General features: G+C 31.6%; 1 long non-coding RNA gene across 1 annotated transcript; it reads left to right on the forward strand.

Annotated features, from left to right (window-relative positions):
• The first annotated feature begins 18,501 nt into the window (after positions 1-18,501).
• Positions 18,502-22,567, forward strand: LOC133699877 (uncharacterized). Its single transcript, XR_009843338.1, has 5 exons — positions 18,502-18,928; positions 19,516-19,577; positions 20,093-20,278; positions 21,082-21,210; positions 21,985-22,567. It is a non-coding gene; the product is annotated as an uncharacterized LOC133699877 (long non-coding RNA).
• The last annotated feature ends 189 nt before the right edge of the window (positions 22,568-22,756 follow it).

The raw sequence follows: 22,756 nt of genomic DNA on the forward strand, positions 1-22,756 counted from the left end.
GACACAGGAAATCCTTCTCTTCCTTCTCTTTATTGGTCTTGTTTATAGGTCACATGCATGCACTATATTTACATGTATGTCTACATGTAATCTATCATATGGTATATATGCCCATGAATGCATGTGTATGTCACATGCATGCAATTAACATAATGAAAATACCATTGTTTTTATGACAAATAAGAAAATCACATGTGTGGTTGTCATTCCCAAAGGATATAAGAGAGAGGGTGAGAGAGGCGGCAGATGTGGGGGAGAGGAGCCAGAAAGGGACCTGTTGTTTTCACTAGTCAAGAGGGTGTGTTGTATAGAGTATAGACTATAGTGTCATTTAGTGGTGAGATTTAAAACCCAGAAGCACTTTTCTTGGCCTCAATTTCCGCACCCAAACCCTAAGACCTCCTTGTATCTCCCGGACAATATGCCATAAAACCATAACCCTCATCTTCCCAGCCTCCGCCTCCTCAGGGCTATAAATCTGAGTTTTTTTTGGCTTACAGCACAGTTAAAATTATTTTTTTGACAAAGTAATTGAAGAAAATATTTGGGGGTATACCATGGTTTTATGAGCTATAATTGCTACCTGTAACACTCGAGTTGCAAATACTATCTATAACTCGCAACTTTATTCAGAATTAATACTTGATGCCTCTTTCTCCCTTTCTTTCCTCCTCTTTCTCTCTCCCCGTAACCACCCACCCCTCCCTTCTCTAACCCCCCCTCTCTCTTCCCTCCTATCATGAAACACACCTAAAACACCACGAGATCATCCATCTCTATCTCTTTTTTTAACCTGATATCATAGTCCTTCTCTCTCTCTCCCCTCCCATCATGAAACACACCTAAAACACCACGAGATCACCCATCTCTATCTCTTTATTTAATCTGATATCGTAGCCTCTCTCTCTCCCCCCCCACTGCAAGTCAACCAATTTCCAGCCAAAACAGCTACCACAAGTCACCATCACCATCCACATTCTACATGTAAAGGTATATTGAACACTTTTTATCTATCAAATTGATGTAATTTATGCTAATGTGTGAAAATTTGATTTCATACAATGTTAGGGTTTTAAATTAGGGATTTTAAAAAAAACAAAATTAGAGTTTTTTGTAATTAGATATAATTTGAGTTGATAATTAGATTATTTTGTGAAATAATCAATGATTTTTTTATTGTTGATTGTGAATTAACAAAACTATTTTGGTTAGTGTTGATTTTGGTTAAATTATGGATTATACTGAATTACATACAAAATAAGATAACCGGATATGAAATACATGACTTTGATTGATAACTTTATTATGGTTGCGAAATTTGATTCACCAATTAATTTGATGAATTTAAATTTTAGCCGATTATGTTACCGTTATGGTTTTATTGATAAATTATGCACTTTGATTACCCCTAATATATTAATAAATTAGAATTGTGTTTTGTTATATTGTTTGACAGAATGTCTTGTAATTTAGAAATATTATGTTTCTATAGTGGTATCATTGTCAATACCGACAATGGTATCACTTATAATGTAGGAAGTCATGAGTTCCTAATGGCTATATTAGACATGTCCCTTAACGAGTTATCTAGAATGTTATGTGATTGACTTGGCTGGAATATATTTGAAATAGAAGTTGACATTACTCAGAGGATATTGCAAACTAGGGTTAATCAAGCTCATTATATCAGTGTATTAACATGTAGTGAAGGGAGTGTGAATTCAATGTTTGGGTTTGCAAGGATTAACGAGATTAATATGTTGGAGCTTTACTTGAATAATATACCTAGATGAATAAACTCTTTGAGTATGGAGTTGACTTAGGTTCCAAGTAACTCTTAAAGAACCACACAAGCATCACGAGCAATTAGTCCACCTAGGTTAGGTGGTAATGCAAGTAGAAAAATATCAGTAAAGGAAATAGTTGATACGGAACCTCAGTTGGGTATGACATTTGCTCCATACTACTATGGAGAATCCAAACTAAATGATGATGAAGATGACCATCACATTAATATAGTTAAGGTTGAGGAGGAAGATAAAGAAGATGACGATGCTAAGACGAACAAGATGCAATGATTCAAGAATACTATGGAGAGGGATTATGAGCATTAAGTCTCCTATTTGAAGGCATGGAAGGCTAAACAAAAAATATTGGAGCAATTATTTAGTACACATAAAGAGTCATTTCAAAACCTACATAGAATGTTACTAGCAATAAGAGATTAAAATCCAGGAACAATTGCCACTTAGGATCATAAAATGGTTGATGACAACAAGACAACATTTGAGAGAGCATTTTAGGCATTTACTGCTTCAATTGATGGGTTTCAATATTGTCGTCCTCTAATTAGTATTGACAACACTCACCTTTATGGTAAGTACAAGACAAAGTTATTGGTTACAGTTGCTTATGATGTGAATAATGAATTTTATCCGTTGTGTTTTGCTATTGTCGAAAAAGAGACAAACAATAATTATACTTGGTTTTTAGATTTGCGTCGTTGATATATGATTGACGGTGATATTAGGTTATATGTTATATCATATAGACATGGGATGATTAAGAATTCCATTACACATATTTTTCTTGAGCCTATTGAATATCATTTATATTATTCACGACACTTTATGAGTAACTTCAACAAAAAAAATTTAAAAATATTGCCTTGAAATATATGTTGCATAAGATATGTACAGATCCTTCTAAATAGGAGTTTAACATTTATATGAGGATTTGGTGGAGACTGATGATGCGACCAAAGCATGGCTAGAAGTTGAACCTGAAAAAATAGACAGTCATTTGATTTTGGTGGTCATTGTTATGGCAATACAACCATGAATTTGTCAAAGATTTTAATAATGTTTTAAAAATTGTCTATAGCTTGCCTGTATTACCTATAATGCACATAATATTTTTAGGTTTAATAAATAGTTTGTGAAGCATAGAGAAAAAGTTGAAGATTTTTTTAGTCGTGATGTATTCTGACCTTCAAAGGTCCTAGATAAATTACTTATAAATACGGCAACTTCTAGATCACGTATGCTATCTCTATTTGATCTTGGAGCCAAGATATTTCAAATTGAGATACTTTTAATAGTTAGTGTTATTACAAGAGTAGTGCGGAAAACAAGTGTCACAAATAACATCTATGACTCTATTGTCGCAATTAGCATATGCGACTCTCAAGTTGCTAACAAAAAATATAATTATCAAGTCGCACATGTTATTTGTGATTTTTTTATTGTAAATATTATATATGACTCAATTAAGTATGCTAAATTTTTAAATAATTTTTTATTTAGGTTAATTTACCAAACTTTTTCTTTAATATGCAAGTTAAAAAAAAAAAACTCATAAATCGATATCTATATGCATTTACATTTACAATTGCTAACAAAGCCAGCAGGACTTGATTACACATATCATAGCATAATCATGACATTTTTTTTTACTTTCGACATAATTATTGAAAATTTTCATTGCGTAAGTGCAGGATTACTTTTCATGATTTGACCACTCATTCTCTTTTGTCTTGCACACATACCGATAGGTATTCAAGTCAGTAAAAACAATCTCAGTGCCATCCCTCTCTTTCTACCTTTGTCCTTTCCTCGTGTAATTTTTTCTTTCTTTTTGGCTTATGTGAGCTAATTTTGTTAGAATTTTTGCCCTGGTTTCCTTTGCGAATGAATATTGCAAGCTTCCTTGACTTGGGTGGAAAAAAGATAATTGTCCAAGCCAGGCTCTTTTTGATTTTTTTTTCTTTTCATTTAAGAGTTTTTAGCATAGTTTTTAGACCCGGTCCGATTCAAGACTCGAGTTTCAGGTTTTGACTGGATCACCGGGTTGTCCGGGTTAATTTTTTTTTAAAAAAATCAAAACGACATCGTTTTAGTAAAAAAATTAAAAGTCAATGGGTTGCAACCGAGTTTTTAACTGGGTCAACCTGCCAGGTTGCACTGGAGATTTCTTTCCCCTATTTGTTATTCAACCTAGCCCGGTTATAGCTCCGGGTCCACCCACCGGACCGGATTTTAAAACTGGAACTATTACCATCGTTATTCATTCAAGCGTTTGGAGAATTGCTCTTCCTAAAAATTGAATTGAAAGTTAAAATTTAACTTTGTAATTCAAGCCTTTGGATTGAGAAAATCCAAATCCAACCTCTTTCCATTAAAATAGCTTATTCAAAAATTTGAACCATATCCTTTGCAACATGTTGAAACAGATACTTGATGAAGATTTAAAATAGAAAGTCAAATTTCAAAAAAAAAAAAGTCATTGAATAATATAACAAAATAAAGTAGTGTTTGGCATTTAGAAACAATTGTTTTTTAAAGTAATTTTTTTAAGAAATACATTAAAATAATATTTTTATTTTTTAAAATTAATTTATTTTTTAACATCAGCACATCAAAATAATTAAAAAAAATTAATTTAAAATAAAAAATTAAATTTTTTTCTAAAGCATGATGCTACTACAAAAATAAACACTATCTAACACAAACAGAGAAGAAGCAAAGAAAAAAAAAAGCTTAATTGATTGCTTGAATAAAATGAAGGAAAAACAAACATTGTCCTTGGTTACAACGGTTACCAATATGTACTTTGAAAAAAATCCGATACTCGAGTGTATGTGTTTGGGATTGTAATGATGGTTATGGTTCAAAATATTTTTTACTTAGAAATAAATTAAAATGATATTTTTTATTTTTAAAAAATTATTTTTAAGATTAAGATATCATTTGAAAACATAAAAAAATTAATTTTTTTAAAAAATTTAAATTTTAAAAGAACACGGTATCAACCGTGATCCCGAATAAGGCCAAATTTGTGCTCCGATTTCAAATAATGTGGTTTACACAATACAGTGTTTTACATATCCCTACATGTAGTTCGGCTAAAATTGAGTTATGTGGAAAAAAAAATGATACAACATTTGAGATAAAGACTTTAAGATGAGATTAAAGTTGTTTTGTTATGATTTTTATAAATTGATTTGAAGTTGTTTATCTACTTTTGACTTAAAAAAATCATAAATACATTTGATTAGAAGTATTTTTTATTTAAATCAAAAGTTTGTTATAAAATTGAGTCAAGATTTTGTTTGAATTAAAATAAAAAATTTTAACTTTAATTTGACTTATGAATTTTAATTTATACTACATTTTTCTTTTAAAAAAGTATTTTGGATAATTTTTTTATCAAATGTACTTCTAACTTAACTCATTTTAACTAGTTTTAGTCATAAGTTATTTATATATATATAAAAAAGTAGCTTTTAAATAGCAACTCAAATTAAGTGAAAAGTTATTTTTTATAAGTGATGTCAAATGGACTCTAAATTAATATTATTTTAAAATCGAATATAATAAAGATGAGAGTTATTACTTGTTAAAGAAAAGAGAAGATGATAATTGTATATATACTTTTTTTGGTACAGTGGAATAAAAATAACAAAAAACTACATGCTGCTAATTAATAAAGAGGCAGACCATGGTTCCTGGAAGAGGAGAATCCCAGATCGAATTCAGCCTAATAGTAATCTCAGGCTAGGAGAAGTCCATGCTTCATGCCCAATAATTCATTTAACAGGTTACATTTGAACCCTACGATCCCCGACAAACAGAGAACTTTTTCTATTCCGGATTAATTTTTTAAAATTATTTTTTTAAAATCTTGTTTCTTTAAATTTTATTTTTTTTATTAAAAATTATTTTTTTTATGATTTCAGATCGTTTTAATATGTTTATATAAAAAATAATTTTTTAAAAAAGAAAACAAATATTATTTTAATATGTTTTTAAATGAAAAACATTTAAATTACAATAAAAACTTTTAAAGCTATCATTAGAATGTAAAGCATTTATTTTTCTGTTCATGTGATATTCATAAATTAAAAAGAAAAGCTGTGCATTTAATACAAGCATAAATAAATTATGTACTTGTACTAAATTCAAACCATATCGCACCATGCTTGCATTTACTATATTTGTCTGTTCACGAGGAAAATAATAATAATAACTAATTGAAATAATACTATTTTCATAGTAAAAGATTATTAATTATTTCCTTTTAGTATATATAATAATTGTTGATAAATTGTGTTGTTATTAATAGTGCAATCAATGAATTTATTCTATTTTTTAAATATTTTTGAGTTAGATAGTTTGTAAAAAATAATAATTTGGGCCATACTATTAAAAAAAACAACTGTTAATTACCATACTGTGGCAGTACTTGCACTTATATGTAAGTAGAATTGGCTGTGGGCAGACTAGCCCTACCGACAGGCCTTGCCTGACATAAATCTCTGGACATTAGCAAATTTCTGTAGAGGTTCGATCGAAAATCTGACGCAACATGCAGGCTGATGCAGTACCAGCTCGCTGACCACTGCTGCCCTACACCTGATAGAGCACAGGGCTCGAGTCCTTCTTAGCCAGCAATTCTAGTGTAATTATAATTTTTTAAAATTTATTTTTGATGTATATTTTTTAAAATAATCTCAAAACACTTGAAACTCAAAAAATTTATGTAATATTTATAATTTATAAGTTTTATTTTTTTACATAAAAAAACTAGAAAGTCATTTTATCATGATAATGTTATTAATAAATAAATATATCTTACATATAAATTAATAAAATGGAGATATGGTAGGCTTTTGAGAGATTATATATATATATATAGGATTGCAAAAAGAGTAAGATCCAAGATGTATTGGGTTGGTAACCATGAGAGTTGAGCTCTTCTTCTATGCTAAGCCTGTAGATGTTATACTCTTTCTCTAGGCTAATCTCATGATGTTGGACTTTTCCCCAAGAATAAGCCCATTGACAGTTGGACCTAGGCATGTTGTCTAAGATCATGGGTTTTTAGGTATTTAAGGGTTTTTTAGGCTCTTTAAATTTGGATTTATCAGTAACCCCTAAGTTTTTGTGATATTGAAATACAAAAACTTTAGAAAAATGCTCAACTATCATAGTGAGTTTGTCAAATTTTCTTCATATAAAAAAAGGGGTAGAAATTAACCCCGGTTAATATACCAAAGAGCTCGCATGTAGAAGCATGCACCATGGTTAAAAAATTTATAAGTGGTTAGAGGAACCTAATGAAAGTGAGCCTATACTTAGAGAATTTTCTAAAAGGCTGAGGGGAGTCCATTAAGGGTGAGCTTATATTTATAAAATTTCTAAGAGACTACAGGGAACCCATTGAGGGTGAGCTTATACATATAAAATTTCTAAGAGGTTGTGGAAACCCATGAAGGGTGGAGCCTATAATTAAAAAATAATTAGGTGGCTAGGGGGAACCCGATAAGGGTGAGTTTATACTTAAAAAATTTCTAAAAGGCCAGGGGAACCAATAAAAGGTGTAACCCATACTTAAATTTTTTTAAGTGGCTAGGAAAGCTTGTTGAGGGTGAATGTATATTTAAAAATTTTCTAAAAGGATGAGGGGAACCTGGGAGGGTGAGCCTATACTTAAATTTTTTTTAAGAAGCTAAGGAGAATCCATTGAGGGTGAACCTATACTTAAAGAATTTCTAAGAGGCTAAGAAAAACACGTGGAGGGTGGAGCCTTAGAAAATTTCTAAATAACTAGGGAGAACCTATGAAGAGTGGAGCTCGTATTTAAAAATTCTAAAAGGCTAAAGGAAACTTGAGGAGTAGTTAGGGGAACCTATGGAGGGTGGTGTTATTGCACTAAAGAGGCCTCTAGTTAATCCCTTAGAGAATGATGTTATTGCACTAGGGAAACAAAGTCCATCCATTAGAAAGTGGTGTTGTTGTACTAGGAAGACTAAGTTTATCCCTTAGAAATTGGTCTTATTATACTAGGGAGATCCTCAATCAATCATTTCATTGAAGAGTGGTGCTATTACACTAGAAAGATTCTTCATCAATCCATTCCAAGGGGAGTTATGCTATTTCATTAGGAAAATCCTTGATTAATCTTTTATGATGAAAGTTGGTGAGAATCTTTTAAGCATCACCTAGAGAATGTGTTAGTCCGAAACTGCACTAGAGAATGAGGGATCTAAGATCAACCCCTGGTTAATTAGTGAGAGACATTTAGGCATCACCTAGAGAAGGTGTCAGTCCGAGACTACACTATAGAATGGGGGATCCAAGATCAACCACTGATGATCTGCAAATAAGAAATGTATATCAAAGATATAATTATTTTATTTTTTAACATAAACTTACTTTATATCAAAGATAGTGTATCATGAGGTGATTTGTTAGGCATTAGAGAGCCTGCTGATCCACCTCTTTAAAAGTGGTGCTATTACACTAAAGCAATATGTGGTCAATCCTTTATAAGGGTGGTGATGTTGTGGGTACCAAAACCTACTGAGGTAGGAAAGCCTGATTTTTCCTCTGAGCGGCCAACACAACATAAATGAGGAGTTGCACTTGATTGATGAGCTGTTAGAAGTTTAGTTAGATAGAAGTGCTTTCTGTCACATGTTCTATTCTTGGAGTGCCTTGACTATCTTCCATTAATGGTGATTAAGGACGTAAAAAACCAGCACTAGAAAAATAGTTCATGGCTTTTTGATCAGTTTTCCATAAACATCACCAATGATTATGTCATGAAAAATCCAAGTAACTTCGGAGCAAGACTTATATGTTAGATAATCAGTTAATCTCTTAGTTCTAACAATTTTATTCATTCTTCCTAACTAAGGTGATTGGTAGGTGATGCCTACTACCTAGTAATCCAAGGTGGCTGGTAGTTAGTACCTGCAAAACGTCCATTTTGGTAGATGTTGAGACTCTCAGATATTTAAGTATTTTTATAGAGAGAAAAAAATAATGATATTTTAGAAAGAGATGCTTTGAAAATATATATGCATTGAAGAATGAAGGTTGTAAACTTGGAGTTTGAAGGACTCATGAGTATTTACAACCTATAAGTCTTGTCCTTTGATGAAGAGAAGGGGCTAAATAGTTATTTTGCTTTGATATCATTAATCAGAGATAAATATCTCATACATATACATTAAAAAGATAGAAATATGGTATGATATTAAGAGATTTTTTATACATCTAGAGATGTTGAGAGTAAGATCCATAGGCTGAGCCCATCCTATTGGTGATGAACCCAAAAATGGTTGGGTTTGGGTAAATTGCCTAAGATCGTGTGTTTTTAGGGCCTTTAAGGGTTTTTAATACTTGTTAAATTTGGGTTTATCACGAATGAAATATTGATACAAATCATATTGCAACAAGTATTGACTATACAATTAAAAAAATCAAGGTTTGTGTTGTTTACAATGGACATTGATCTTGGTGCAAAATAGGTGACAACATAAGATAATGATAAATCATATGATGCCAATAAGTTAAGCATAACAACTGGTATAAGCATTATTTTTCCAAAAAAAATCCATAGAGTGCAGGGTGTGAAAGTAAAAACAACTTTGATGCAAGAGAGGTTATGATAAAAAGTAGCAATGGAGAAAACTCATAGGTAGATTCGTAGGAAATAATGGATTTGGAAATGAATCATTTGAGGTTAGTTTGGGGTAAGGGTGATTTAGGATTTATTTAGGGTTAGGGGTTAAAGTCATGGTTGAGAATAACGACTTTGTCAAAGTCGTGGCAACATCACTGTATCTAACCGTGAATCTATTAAACTGTGTTATTTTTTAAATATTTTTTCAACATGTGATAGTTTGCTTTAGTCGACCCCTGCTTAGTTTAAAAAAAAAATCCAGGCTTTCTAAAAAAAAGTACAAGGTGTTACTTTTTGTATTTTCATTACTTTATTTGACAAGCTTCAGATAATATTTGACTTGTCTACAGACCTTATGCAATAATTCTCATTAATCAAGTTGGGTGCTGATGGTACCTTTATGATTTCCTGTATGGTAGTATTTGATATTATAGTAGCAATTGTTTTTTAAAGTATTTTTCACTTGAAAATGCATCAAATAATATTTTTTATTTTTTAAAATTTATTTTTAACATCAGCACCTCAAAATGATAAAAAATAAATAAATAATTATTTAAAGAAAAAATAAATAAATTTTGGCAAAAATATGGCTCAATTGTATAACCAACGGGCTTTATACCGAAGTACTATTGACTATACTTTCAAAACAAAAGGTGCACATTCAATACTCAATTATAGAATGTAGAATATCAAAAATTATCTTTGTTTGTATGTCAAGTGTGGTTACTCAAAATCATTTTTGCAAGATATGGGTTTTATGGGTATATATAATAATAATAATAATAATAATAATAATAATAATAATAATAATAATTATTATTATTATTAAAAAAAGATGAATGAGTGAAAATTGGATTTGATAAGTCAATTTGTGAAATTGGTAGATCATCCGGTCAATGGATTTAGTAGGAGGATATAAACGCATTTATGAACTGATATAATGATTAATTTAATTTCAAATGTAAAAATGTTAATACATAAGCAAAGCAAGTATCAATGGACATTTTGTTAGAAAGTGTTTTAAAAAAATCTTAACCCAACAAAATAAACAAGTGAGATTTAAAAATGGTTTTATGTTAATTTATTAAAATATCTTTATAAATGCAAGGCTATTTTGGATTTGCACAAACTTACATTATATTATATTATATTATATGAACATATTTTTAATTAGAAAATATTGATGCTAGTAAGCAAAATATTATCAATATGTAATTTTATTACAATGATATAGTCAGATCAATATACAGATACATTATTATTTTCAGAAGAGATATAATCTTTTATGATTGAAAGTTCTATTAATAGTTAGGCTAGTAGATCTTCTCAATGACTTGTGTCCTCTAACATGTGTCCTTTATAATATAATAACCCGACTATCATCATTTGACTTAATTTTAACTCTATATAAGTAAGCAAGTCTAAAACTCCATCATACTAAAATATTTCTTTTTATTGTTACATACTCTTAATAATGTTGTTTAGATGAAGATATATTTTTAGTTACCTTAAGAGATTTATGAATTATTGGTTTGGGTTGATTTTAGAATGAGAATGCATAATGTTATTTATATGTTAGGATATATGATGCAGGAACTTTTTTTTAGGAATATATATATATATATATATATATATATATATATATATATATATGACATTCTATATATTAGTTAATTTTATTTCTTCATATTTTATTTTTTTATTTTTTATTATGATGTTTTTCTAGTTTTTTTCTTGTTCGAAGGGGATATTCTTCCCTATTTTTTTCCTATTCGATATTAGTTTTTTCTATATAAAGTGTTGTAATAATGTTTTGAAAAACGAAGATAAAAAAGAATAAAATTAAGTATTTTGAGAGTCTTCTCATATTTATGATGTTTTTGGTCTTTGAAAGTTTTGACTTGTACTAAACCCTTTATCCTTCGCTCCGCCTACATCAATTGGTATCAGAAATCAACGATCCCTAACTGTTATTTTGGTTTGTTGTGTGTTGCAGAATAATCATGGCTAGAAGAGATTACAGAATAAGATGTGCTTGTATAAGAGGGGGTGAAGAGGTTCCCACTCAAGAAAAAGATGTGCAAAAACTAGTATGTTTTTTTCATCTATATCAGTTGTAGTCATTCAAAATCCTAGATGTGGGATCTATAATAGGGCGATCTACATAAAAGTGTTGTGTTAGGGATCTATGATGAAATTGCCTGCACAAATGTATTGTGTTAGGAATGGATCTATGATGAGGTGGTTTGCACAAAAATGTTAGGTACATATGACCCATGATGGGGTGGTTTACATATAAAACGATGTTCTTGAGGACAAGTTCTTTCTAATCCAGCGAGGCTAATACATGAGGTTTTTTAGGAAAATAGATATTTTTCTTAGTTAATTTTATTTCTTCCTATTTTATTTCTCTATTATTTATTATGATGCTTTTCTAGTTTTTTTTTATACTTGAAAGGGATATTCTTCCCTAATTTATTTATTTTTCTATTTAATATTATTAGGTTTCTCTAGTTTTTTCTATATAATTGATTGTAATAACTTTCTGGCAAAGGAAGATATAAAGGAATAAAATTAAGTATTCTGAGAGTCTTTTCATTTTTATATTGTTCTTGGTCTTTAAGAGTTTTGACTTGTAGTAAATCTCTTATTCTTCGCTTCTCCCACATCAATATATCCATATACCTTATGGATTCATTAGTATAACAAGTTAGTTTATATTAATCTAACCAATCTCTTTAATTTAGTTTAACTTATTAAATATTTAAATACTATCTTTAATATTAAAATGTTACATTATTAAAAAAAAATTGATGTGACGGGATTTAAACTACCAACTTAGCAATAAGTTTTTAATATCATATCAAATAAATATTTCAATTTAAAAACCTCACACTAAATCAACAGTTTCTAAGAAAGTTTTTGCTTAATATTGATTCATTTGTTTTCTTTTTTTACATTTTCATTCGTTTTTGTGCAACGTCTCTCCTTCTTTATGAAGCTGAAACCGTAAAATCAGTTGGTCTCATGTTGAATCAAAGTGATCAGCATCAAACCCACGCAGTAATACAAGGGGCTGGAAACTCAATTAGGCACATGAATAACTCTAATTAACCTCCTAGTCCAAAGAAAATTTTACAAAAATAGAATATTAAAAAATAACACTGTCATGTTTTTTTTCTTTTTCTTTTTCAAGAGGCTCAATGGGCTTTAGAGCAGCTAATAGAAATAGCATTTTTTAATTCCTATTCTCCGTCTAGGGAATCTAAGAACCGAACACATGGCATCCCGAAGTAAAATCTTGAATTTTAACCTTTACCGCAATATTGCAGCTCCAATGATGCATGCATGCATGCTTGCTGGCCAAAATTCATGTATGAACGCATTGATGCTTGGGATGTATGAAGGAGGAAAAGCTATCACTGCAAAAGCCTGCTAGGAGCTGTTTGTTGCTGTTTGTGGGGATATGAGGATCTCTCTCTTTTCTTTCTTTCTCTCTCGTTGCGGTGGGGTTGGGTAGAATCCGATAAAGTTGATATTGAATGTGGTGTAGTGTCTATATTTTTGGCCTCTCCAACTGATCTTTGTGTGGTTTTGCCTCTCAATCTTGTGTGAACTGATTCATGTACGTACGAATTTAATGGGGGATTGAATTGATAGCTGAGACCTTTAGCTTAGGTAACCCCACATGCCTTGCCTAGATCAGTTATGTTGCTGTATGGTCATAGACTCATACGGGATTTGTTATTCTCTTTGAACCACACAGAGACATGCTCATGCCCCACAAAAGGGATGGGTTCGAGGGAACGCAGGTTTGCCTTGCTTTAATCAATGAATTCCCTGACCTTGTTTTTCAACTTGGATATATAAAGATCATAGAGTCAAGGACACCAAGTGGAAGGATCGCCTTAGTCAAGTGAAATTATGTTTTAACCTCTTACTAGCTAGTTAGTGATCGTGGGAAAAAGTTTCAAGTTAAAATGGTTCTCTACATGTTCTGAACTTGAACCATTTGACCAAACTGACTAGATGCTTTTAAAATTGACAACTCCTTGACTGTAAGCATGCGTGAGTTATGGTGGCTGACTAGTGGCTGGTAATATTAATATTCCACATTTGCTAGAATTCGAGGGTTGAGGTATCTTACAACCTATGAGTATTACTTATTTTTTTAAAAGATATCTTTTTCAAAACAAAATTCACAGCAAGATCACCATGAGCTCAAACATAAAACAATACATCTTGAAAGGCCAGTCATGAAGCAGTTTTAAGCTAACATCATCCTTGATGTACGTAGTTTATAGAAATGTGAACTATGTGTTCTCCGCTCTCATGTCTCTTGACTAGAAAGGTTATGATGTTATCGTTATCTCACAATGCTTAGGATTCTAAAATCCAAGCAACTTATAGATTTCAGGATTAAATTTTTCCTTGAAAGATACTCTTTCAAGACAAAACCCATTATGAGATCATGAATATGAAGATAAAACAATACGTCTTTAAAAGTTACTCATATAATAGATTTAAGCCCCATCATTGATTGCTAACTAAATCGACGATGTTTCAGTTTTTATTTAGCCCCATCTAAAACGAGGTTGAAAGTTGGAAAACCATTAGTCTTATTCTTTTTAGATACGTAACTAGAATCTTCGTCTCAATTTCCCATGGAATTCGCCTCAATGTTCAATCTCCAAACTTTTGATGAAATATATATATATATATATATATATATATATATATATATATATATATATATATATAGAGAGAGAGAGAGAGAGAGAGAGAGAGAGAGAGAGAGAGAGAGAAGTGATATCAGTCTGCTAGGTTTATGATGATTTTTTTGGAAAAAAAAAGTTATAATTTTCGTCATTATACTGTAGAAATAATGAAGTATTTGCAAGGTGATTAATGGAATTACTAGTTTTTTTCTTCTAAGAAAAAGTAAATCAATCGAAAGGAGGCACAGGGGTAAAAAATCTCGTGTACAATACATAAATTTAAGACTGCCTGATTTCGAGAACGAGGCCGAAATCCCCGAGACCCACTTTATGTGGCAATTAAGGCCTAGACTTCGTACAGGAGATACTAGCTTGTAAGGTCTTGAAGACATTAAACAAGGCTCAAGAGCTATTAACGAGGGAGTTAAAATGATCCATTTAGAAAGATGATTTTGAACGTAACAAGGTTCTTGAGTGGAAAGGAATGTTCAAAGTTGAATCCACCCCTTTTTTCTTTTTGTTTTTCCTGATAAAGATCATTTAAGAATCACTAAAATTGCAAGGAAAGGAATGTTCAAAGGAAGGAAACAAACCAGCCCAGACAGCCCACAAATGGCTTGACCATTTTCTCTTGAAACGTTGTCAACTAGAATTACTATTATCGTTATTAATAAACTAATAGGTCTTGGAGGTCTTGGAAAACAGTGTATATACAGAGAGAGATACACTGTTAGAACAGTGTAACTATTTTGTTATTGAACTAGCTCTGGAATTAGTCTGGTCTTTTCACAAATATCATTTTAGTTATTATTAGATTGATCATTTTATATTTTCAAAACACAATAAAATGACTATATTCTTTTAAAAAAAATTTTTAAAACCAGCTTTCAAATATTTGTTTATACTTTCAATCTGGTTTTTAATTATATCAGGTTGAATAAGGAACAATTTGATATTTTAACAATTATTAAATATAATTAAAAATCCAAAATTATCTTTTGGTTTTGCATTCAAGAACTAGTTTTTATTTTTTTGTTTTGGGGTTTTCGCTCACGAGAGAGAAGGGAAGGAGAGTGGGAAGAGGGTGGTCAATTTGCTGTGTTCCTTTGGGTTTTTTAAGGTGGGTTTTTTTAGGGTTTGCTTGGGTGCGAGGCAGGTTCTTATAGGGTGGGATCTTGGTGTTTGTATTTTGGGATTGGGCTATGTGATTTGTTGGTTTGGGATAGGAAAAGGGTGATCATTTTATTATGTTACTGTGGGTTTTTGAGGGTGGGTTTGTTCGGGGTTGGCTTGGGTTTGAGGCAAGTTCGTATGGGGTGGGATTTTGGTGTTTTGATTTTAGGGTTGGGTTCTATGGTTTGTTGGTTTGGGATTTGTGAACCGCCATTGATTTTTTATTTCTCACAATGTTTTTAAATGATAGAGCGCAACGTTTTTTTGTTTCGTCATTTTCCCTCTACTAAAAGGTTTTCTCTCATTTATAAATGTTGTTTTTATTGCGGATAGGAGGCTGTAACAAATTTGATAATTCAGGTTAATTACAATAGCAATTTTATTGAATTAAAAGAAATTAGCTACAAAAAACTAATTGAAAAAAAATAAAAGATAGTTTCTAAGTATTCTCGAAATTGTCCAACCCTCCCATGACTTAATAGAACATTCCGATAAGTTTCTCTCATCCTTTTTCCATAGCCTAGAATTCTACTTAAATAAAAAAGAAAAAGAAATTCAAATTCAAATTTAAATGATTCTAATATGATAACCTTGAATTGAAATAAGAGTAAATTAAGGTTGGCACTATTATAATTCCACCACCATTAAAAAACCTTGCCATCAAGGTTACTGTAGGTTTCTTTAGCTGGCATGTTTTAAAGTTGATGCACTAGTTCTTCTAAAATTCTTTGTTGAGTTTGTTAGTGTAGTTAATGTTTTTTATATTGTTGTTTATGCTTACAATTGCTTTAACAAGTTGTGATATCTTTGTTTTTTCTTTCATGGATCCACTCTCTAATACTAATTTTACTAAATCTGATAATTTAGGGTGATAACAATATCGTTTTTAATAAATTAAAATAAATACCTAATTAAAAAAAAATAAAAGATAGTTTATGAGCATATATATTCAAGGTTGCTCGGGTCTCCATAAGTCGAGATTGTCCAAATCTTTCCACGACATAATAGAAAGTCTCTATAAGTTTTTCCTATATTTTTCATAACCTAAAATTCTACTTAAATATATACAAGAGAAAACAAATTCAATTTTAAATGATTCTAATAAGATAAGATTGAATTGAAATATGAGTAAATTAAGGCTAGGATTATTACAAAGGCATTTCTAGGCGTTAGTGACTTCTTTTTATGATAAGTCTTTATTTAAAAAATTGTGTTACGATAAAAAAAAAAAATTATTATGTAAAATACTACATGAATAAAAAATAAATTTAAAATGAAAAGGATACCTTAATTTTCACTCGAGGACTTATTTTATTAAAATTCCAATTAAAATTTATTTTAAATACAGCAAAAATAAATAAAAATAGATTTTAAACATGGTATGGGATATCAGGTGAGTAAAGAAACTAATAAAATCTAATTTTTATTAGCTCGATCCAAAATGTTTTGACATACGAAGTCTAGCCTTTTTCTGTCTTTTCCAAAATGGCACGGAATAAACTACTTGTCATCATCAGATTCATCCTAACAAAAACTATCAAATATTTGATTTTTGTATTTTCTTTGGTGATGATTTGTTTCTCTTCCACACATCATTTTCTCTCTCTTTCTAAACACAAATCACCGAATCAAACAAAAATCTTTAAAGGATGTCGAATTATTTAGTCCATAGGAGAGCGTTTCGTAGTTAAGAATTTCAGGAGTCCTCTTAAACCCCATAATATTTCCTTTAAGCTAAGATTTTCTTTCTTAGAGGGTTAGCTTTTGAAGCTATAGATGTTGTCGGTGGCATGAAATTGTCATTCGCGCAGATATCTATTTGGAGCTTTCATGTTTTTTTGGATCGAAATCTAAGATGATAAGAGATCTAGGTGATGTGGGTGAATGTGGGTTTTGAAGATTTCTTCAACTCAGAACCTGAAATCATGGATTTAGAATTGAGTATGCTTCTGGGTAAACCTTTCGTTCCAATAGTTTTAGCATATAAATCTGCTTCTGGCTTGGAAGCTCAACGCCTTCGTATTGTTCATGCAACGAACAATAAGCATGCCCAGTGAAACCTTGGTCTCTAGACCTTTTTTTTTATAATCACCTTGGTCTCTAGACCTTGTTCAATTATTTCAAAGATTTAATGTTGTCACTGGATGTCGAAGTTCCTGCGCAATGATATTGGGTTAGCTGTTTGATCCAATAATGCCCGAGGAGGCGACTTTCTCGGGCTCGCGTTCTTGTTTCTTCAGTAAGAATCCACTGGACATGACTGGATCTTTTCAAAGGACCCAAACCTAATGGATCTCCTTCAATTTCAAAAGGAACATCAAAGCTGCCCTTTTGAATGGGAGATTTGGTAAGGAAAGTAGGGAAAATTGCAAAATTTCTTGGAATTAAAAACGCCATCGGATTTCGAAGGAGCACAATCTAATTAAAAACTTTCACCCAATTACTTTTTTAAAATTTTAATGGAACTAAGAATATTAGTGAAAATAAAAAATAAATATAAAGAAAAATAACGACTTATATCTATATCATGGAATGAAATAAAATCCATTCAATTAAATAATCAAAATCATGAAAAAAAATCTAGAAATCAAGGAGACCTTGAATAAGTTCTAGCAAACAAAGAAAAAGATATTGAAGAAGATTTTGCAAAATCAAATAGGAAAGAGTGTAGCACGAAAAATAAATTCAAAAGTAATATCGAAACAAAACTTGCTTTCTTGTTCAAAAGGTATTTATGCTTTTAATTAAGATAAGATGATTTCTTAATTAAAAAAATAATCAATAATATCAAAATATATTTTCTTCTTTTTAGACCAACAAATTCAAAAAACATTATTCCTGAAAATATTTTATCCTCTCAAAAGGAGTTTTAGTTATAAAAATAATACAAAATTTTCTTTAGAAATTAAATCTCGGTTTTTCTTATAAATGCTTATTTTAATTGTCATAAAATCATCTCGCCATCACAATGATCAGTTTTCTTCTGATAAGCAAGGCAACACAAGTGGCAACCCACTAGGCAAATAACAAAGCAACACGTGTGCAAAGCTTAGCCAATAGAAAAACAAGCCGATAGATGGAGCAATCTATTTCTATTCCAATTCTAGTCCCTTCATTCCTTTCTTTTCCCTCCATTAATTACACTCTCTTCCATTGCCATTGCATCTTTAACTTCTCCAGCAAAATATTGTAATGGCTTTCACTTTAATCTCTTCGCCATCCATTAAATCTCCTAATATCTCCATTCATCTTCAAAATCTCCCTCTTAATTATCTAAGCCTTTCAGCATAGCTTATTAATTGCACATATGATAATACTTCAAAATCCAATATGCTTAAATATAAGGTTTTTTTGTGGTTGAATTACGAGCCAATTAAAGATATCAGGACTTCTCTCATTCTTTAAAGATAAAAATGAATCCTTGCTCTGTTAAGGGTCTTCCTTGGCAGATCTCACGTTTTTTTTCTTTGACGATGATTGTGCCTGTTACAAACGGTGTATACTCTTGTTAAAGTTCGGGTTTTGTTCTTGTGCAGAAAGGCAGTACATATGACAGAAAATTTCAGGTAATTATCTCTGATTTCAAAATAAATCTCACTAGAATTGGAAAGAAAACAGTCTTTTAGCTTTACAATATAGTAAATCTAGGTGCAAGAATTGTTCTACTGCACGGGGTTGGGGAGGGGTTTGTTGATGCAAAGATTGGGGTTCCTCGTCATCAGGGGAAAATGCGCGACAGACGTATCTTACCTTTTGCCTATTCAAATTCCAAGCTATTTCTCCCTCCACTATCCAAGAAAATGTAAATTGAAACCATAGGGAGAACATAATTTTCAATGCAAAGATTAAATTTTACTGATTGGCAAAAAATCCCACCAGGCAATTTCGTATTTTACGAGGAATTAGCCACTCTCTACTACTACTATTTGACCACCGTAAAACAAGTGATACACTCCACTTTCTGCTGCATATTCATTCTTCTACTAAGAAATATGCTGCTGCAGCTATTCCTACTATTATGTTCTAATACTACAGCATTCTGCTTCTTTGGCACGTAGTGATTGCATTTTCTAGTTTAATTTTTATCTTAGCCAATCTAAATGGCGAGCAGAGCCAATTTTACAGCTGCTGACATGAGAGAATCTGATTTTAGTGGTTCAGCATTCAATGATGCATACCTGGAGAACGCAGTAGCATACAAGGCAAATTTTACAGGTAAAACTAGTTGCAGTAGCACTTCATATTAACCATATGATGATCTGGTGACATAACTCCTGCCGCATGAAAGCAAGCTTCTTGTTCTAGTGATTTATAGCAAAACAGTTCATTTCACACCTCCTTCTCTTAGTTGCATGAAATCCATCATATCCTGCACCAGCAAATCACTGCTTCTAGACTTTTCTTTTAGCTAGATCAGTTATCAGCTTTGCTGTGAATGCTGTTGTCCTTTTTGTCAATGTAAACTTCGATGGTGCCATCAGTGCGTGCACTATCACCCAATGTGCTGGATGTTCCAGATGACTAGGCACTCTTTCTAGATGTTGATTCATCCTATGATGCTGGTCTGAGAGTTTCCCATCAGAATATTTGTCCAAGTCATTCTTAAACTGTTTCTCACTATTAATCTTCCAGCATTCAATATCTGATTGAAACATGTTCCTGTCACGAGCACATGCAGCATTCTTTTGGTGTCCATGACTCTCAGTTGCCTCTCCATTCTTTTTTAACAGAGTCATTTCAAGGCTGGGTATCTTGTGACTGAAACCATTGGTTTTCAAAGCAACAGATTCTCGGGCAACTTCTTTATTAATCCGTGCCGCCTCTGTTCCACAACCTGGCGGGAAGCATCGAATAGCATATATTCGTGTCCGACATGGATAACATTTAGCTTTTGTCACCGCGGCTGTCTTCATCAAGTCAGTAGTTTCATCATCTGAAGTTTTCGATAGGTTGACCAATCTGACATCATCCAAAACATCTGTGTTTCTCCCAATCTAACCTTTCTTACTAATTCAATCTCTACCTTCTCATCACAGCAAACCAGCAACCTGTCGTTGGGTTTTGAATCATACCCCTTAACTGGCACCTGCAACCGATATATCTGAATTTTTTTTTAATGATTAATATTTTTTTTAATTTTATTATTTAATGTTAATTTTTTATTGAATTTTATCATAGGTTGATTGTAGTTTTATATTTTTTTTATTATATAATAAAAAAAATTAATTCAACCCAATCGAGTCCATAACTCGAATCGCAAATTTAATAGGTTAATTAAAATAAATAATACCTATTTTTTTGTTTTTTTTCTTAGAACTTGCTTAGTTGACAATGTGACACTAAAATAACTCTCATATGATTTAATTTAAAATTTGAGTTATGTAAAGAGTTGAATCAAGATTTTGCTAATTTGAATTATTATATTGAATTTAGTAACAATGATGAAAAAATTTCTACTGTCTAAATATTATAATTTTATGTTCTAATTTTTTGGTTTGGTCTAAGAACACGGGAAATAACTTGGTGTCTACTATATGGATTAGATACAGATTTTCTTGAAAAATATGTTACCGCATGAAATGTTGTTTAATCAGTTGGAATGTCTTGATTCATTTCTTTCAATCATCTAATAGAAAATAAATAAATTAAAAGTGGTTCCAATTCTTGGGATTGACAAGGATCATAGTGACTGACAAACATATTCTGCATTTGTCAACAGGTTATCAATGAAGCTAACCTCACCAATGCTGTGCTTGTTAGATCAGCACTCACACGTAGTGATCTTGGGGGTGCCCAGATTGCAGGTGCTGACTCCAGTGATTCTGTTATCGACCTTCCACAGAAACAGGTGCTATTATAAACTAGTAGTTGCTTTCATTTTGATCTAAAAAATGCTTACATGCACCTCTTGCTGGCTACTGTTTGCGGTTCCATCACCTGTTTTCTGCATATCCTGCCAATGTTTTTCCTTTCTTTATGAATCATTACTTTAGGATCCTCTTTTTATTCATGTAAAGAAACTATTACATGCTCTATTTTCAGTTGGCTTAATTAATCCTGACACCATGGCATATTGGCGTCCTTGTTCTCTAGATTATACCTTTGATTTTTCTGATAAAATTCATTGAAGTCTGGTGAAGCTTGTCTTGTAAAGTGAAGAAAACTGACCAATCTGATCGGTATACTTATCTATTCTGATGCAACAACTCTGATCTCTAGGAGACCAGTGGTCGCAATTTGTTCTGTATGATACTGCAATCAAGAGGAGTATCCTAATTCAATCTTGGAGTTTAATTATTGCGATGCATATGACGGGTCAGGAGGGCAGATCAACAGATAATAGTCCCAAATTTAGAAGTTATAAATATTTCAGAAAATTTGATCACTTTCATCAGCAATTTGGATTGAGGAAAAGCTAATTATCAAGAGTAAATTGATAGGATTCATGACTTGTAGCAATTCAAGTTAATGCACCACCATATTTTAACAATAGGTCAATGGCATATAGTTCAAGTTTCTCATTGTGTTTGATTATCATTATCCATAGATTCTACACTATCTTTCTTAATTTATTCATGTGATTATTACTCGTGTTTGATCATATATATATATATATATATAGGCTCTTTGCAAGTATGCGAGTGGCACAAATCCTACTACAGGGGTAAGCAACAGAGCAAGCTTAGGCTGCGGAAACAGCAGACGAAATGCTTATGGCACACCTTCTTCTCCCTGTCAAGCGCTCCACCTCGGAAATTGCTGGGCCGCGATGGTTTTTGTGATCAAGGCACTGGTCTTTGCGATGCGAAATAGTTCCAAGGCAAAGTGATCCCAATTTTATGAATCGGAACAACTACTTAAAAAAATAACAGAACAACAAAAGTTTAAGGGAGAGGCAATTAACATTTCCTTGCTATTAATGTTTTGAACCAATTTTGAAGAGAAATTTTCTGAATTGCACAAGTATCGATCGATATATGGCCGTGTTCTTTACCCCCTTGTTGTTAAGCCATCAATATCTAGTCACAAAAGTTGATTTTGTGATCAAAATAAGAACAAAGCAAAGAGCTGTACGTGATAAAGTAGATGCAGGCAGTGAGACATGTACACAAAGTTAAGTAATTATGAAAGTTTCCATGCTGTCTTCGTATTGAGCATTTAGTGCTTTCCTAATCAAATTGTTCCTTCGTATTGTTTCCTTGCAAGGTAAGGGCAGCTAACAGAAAAGAGAAAAAAGAAAACGAAAAAGAAAAAGAAAAAGAAATTAAGGAAGAGGCTCCTCCATGTTGAGGAAGTTATATATATAATTGCAGAAATTAAAGAACACTGGTGTAGGCAGGGAAAGCCTATCTCCATTCTCAACTCCCAAGTCAAGCATCTCAAGTCATTAACCA

Source organism: Populus nigra, chromosome 1 (genome assembly GCF_951802175.1).
Source record: "Populus nigra chromosome 1, ddPopNigr1.1, whole genome shotgun sequence".
Taxonomy (NCBI): domain Eukaryota; kingdom Viridiplantae; phylum Streptophyta; class Magnoliopsida; order Malpighiales; family Salicaceae; genus Populus; species Populus nigra.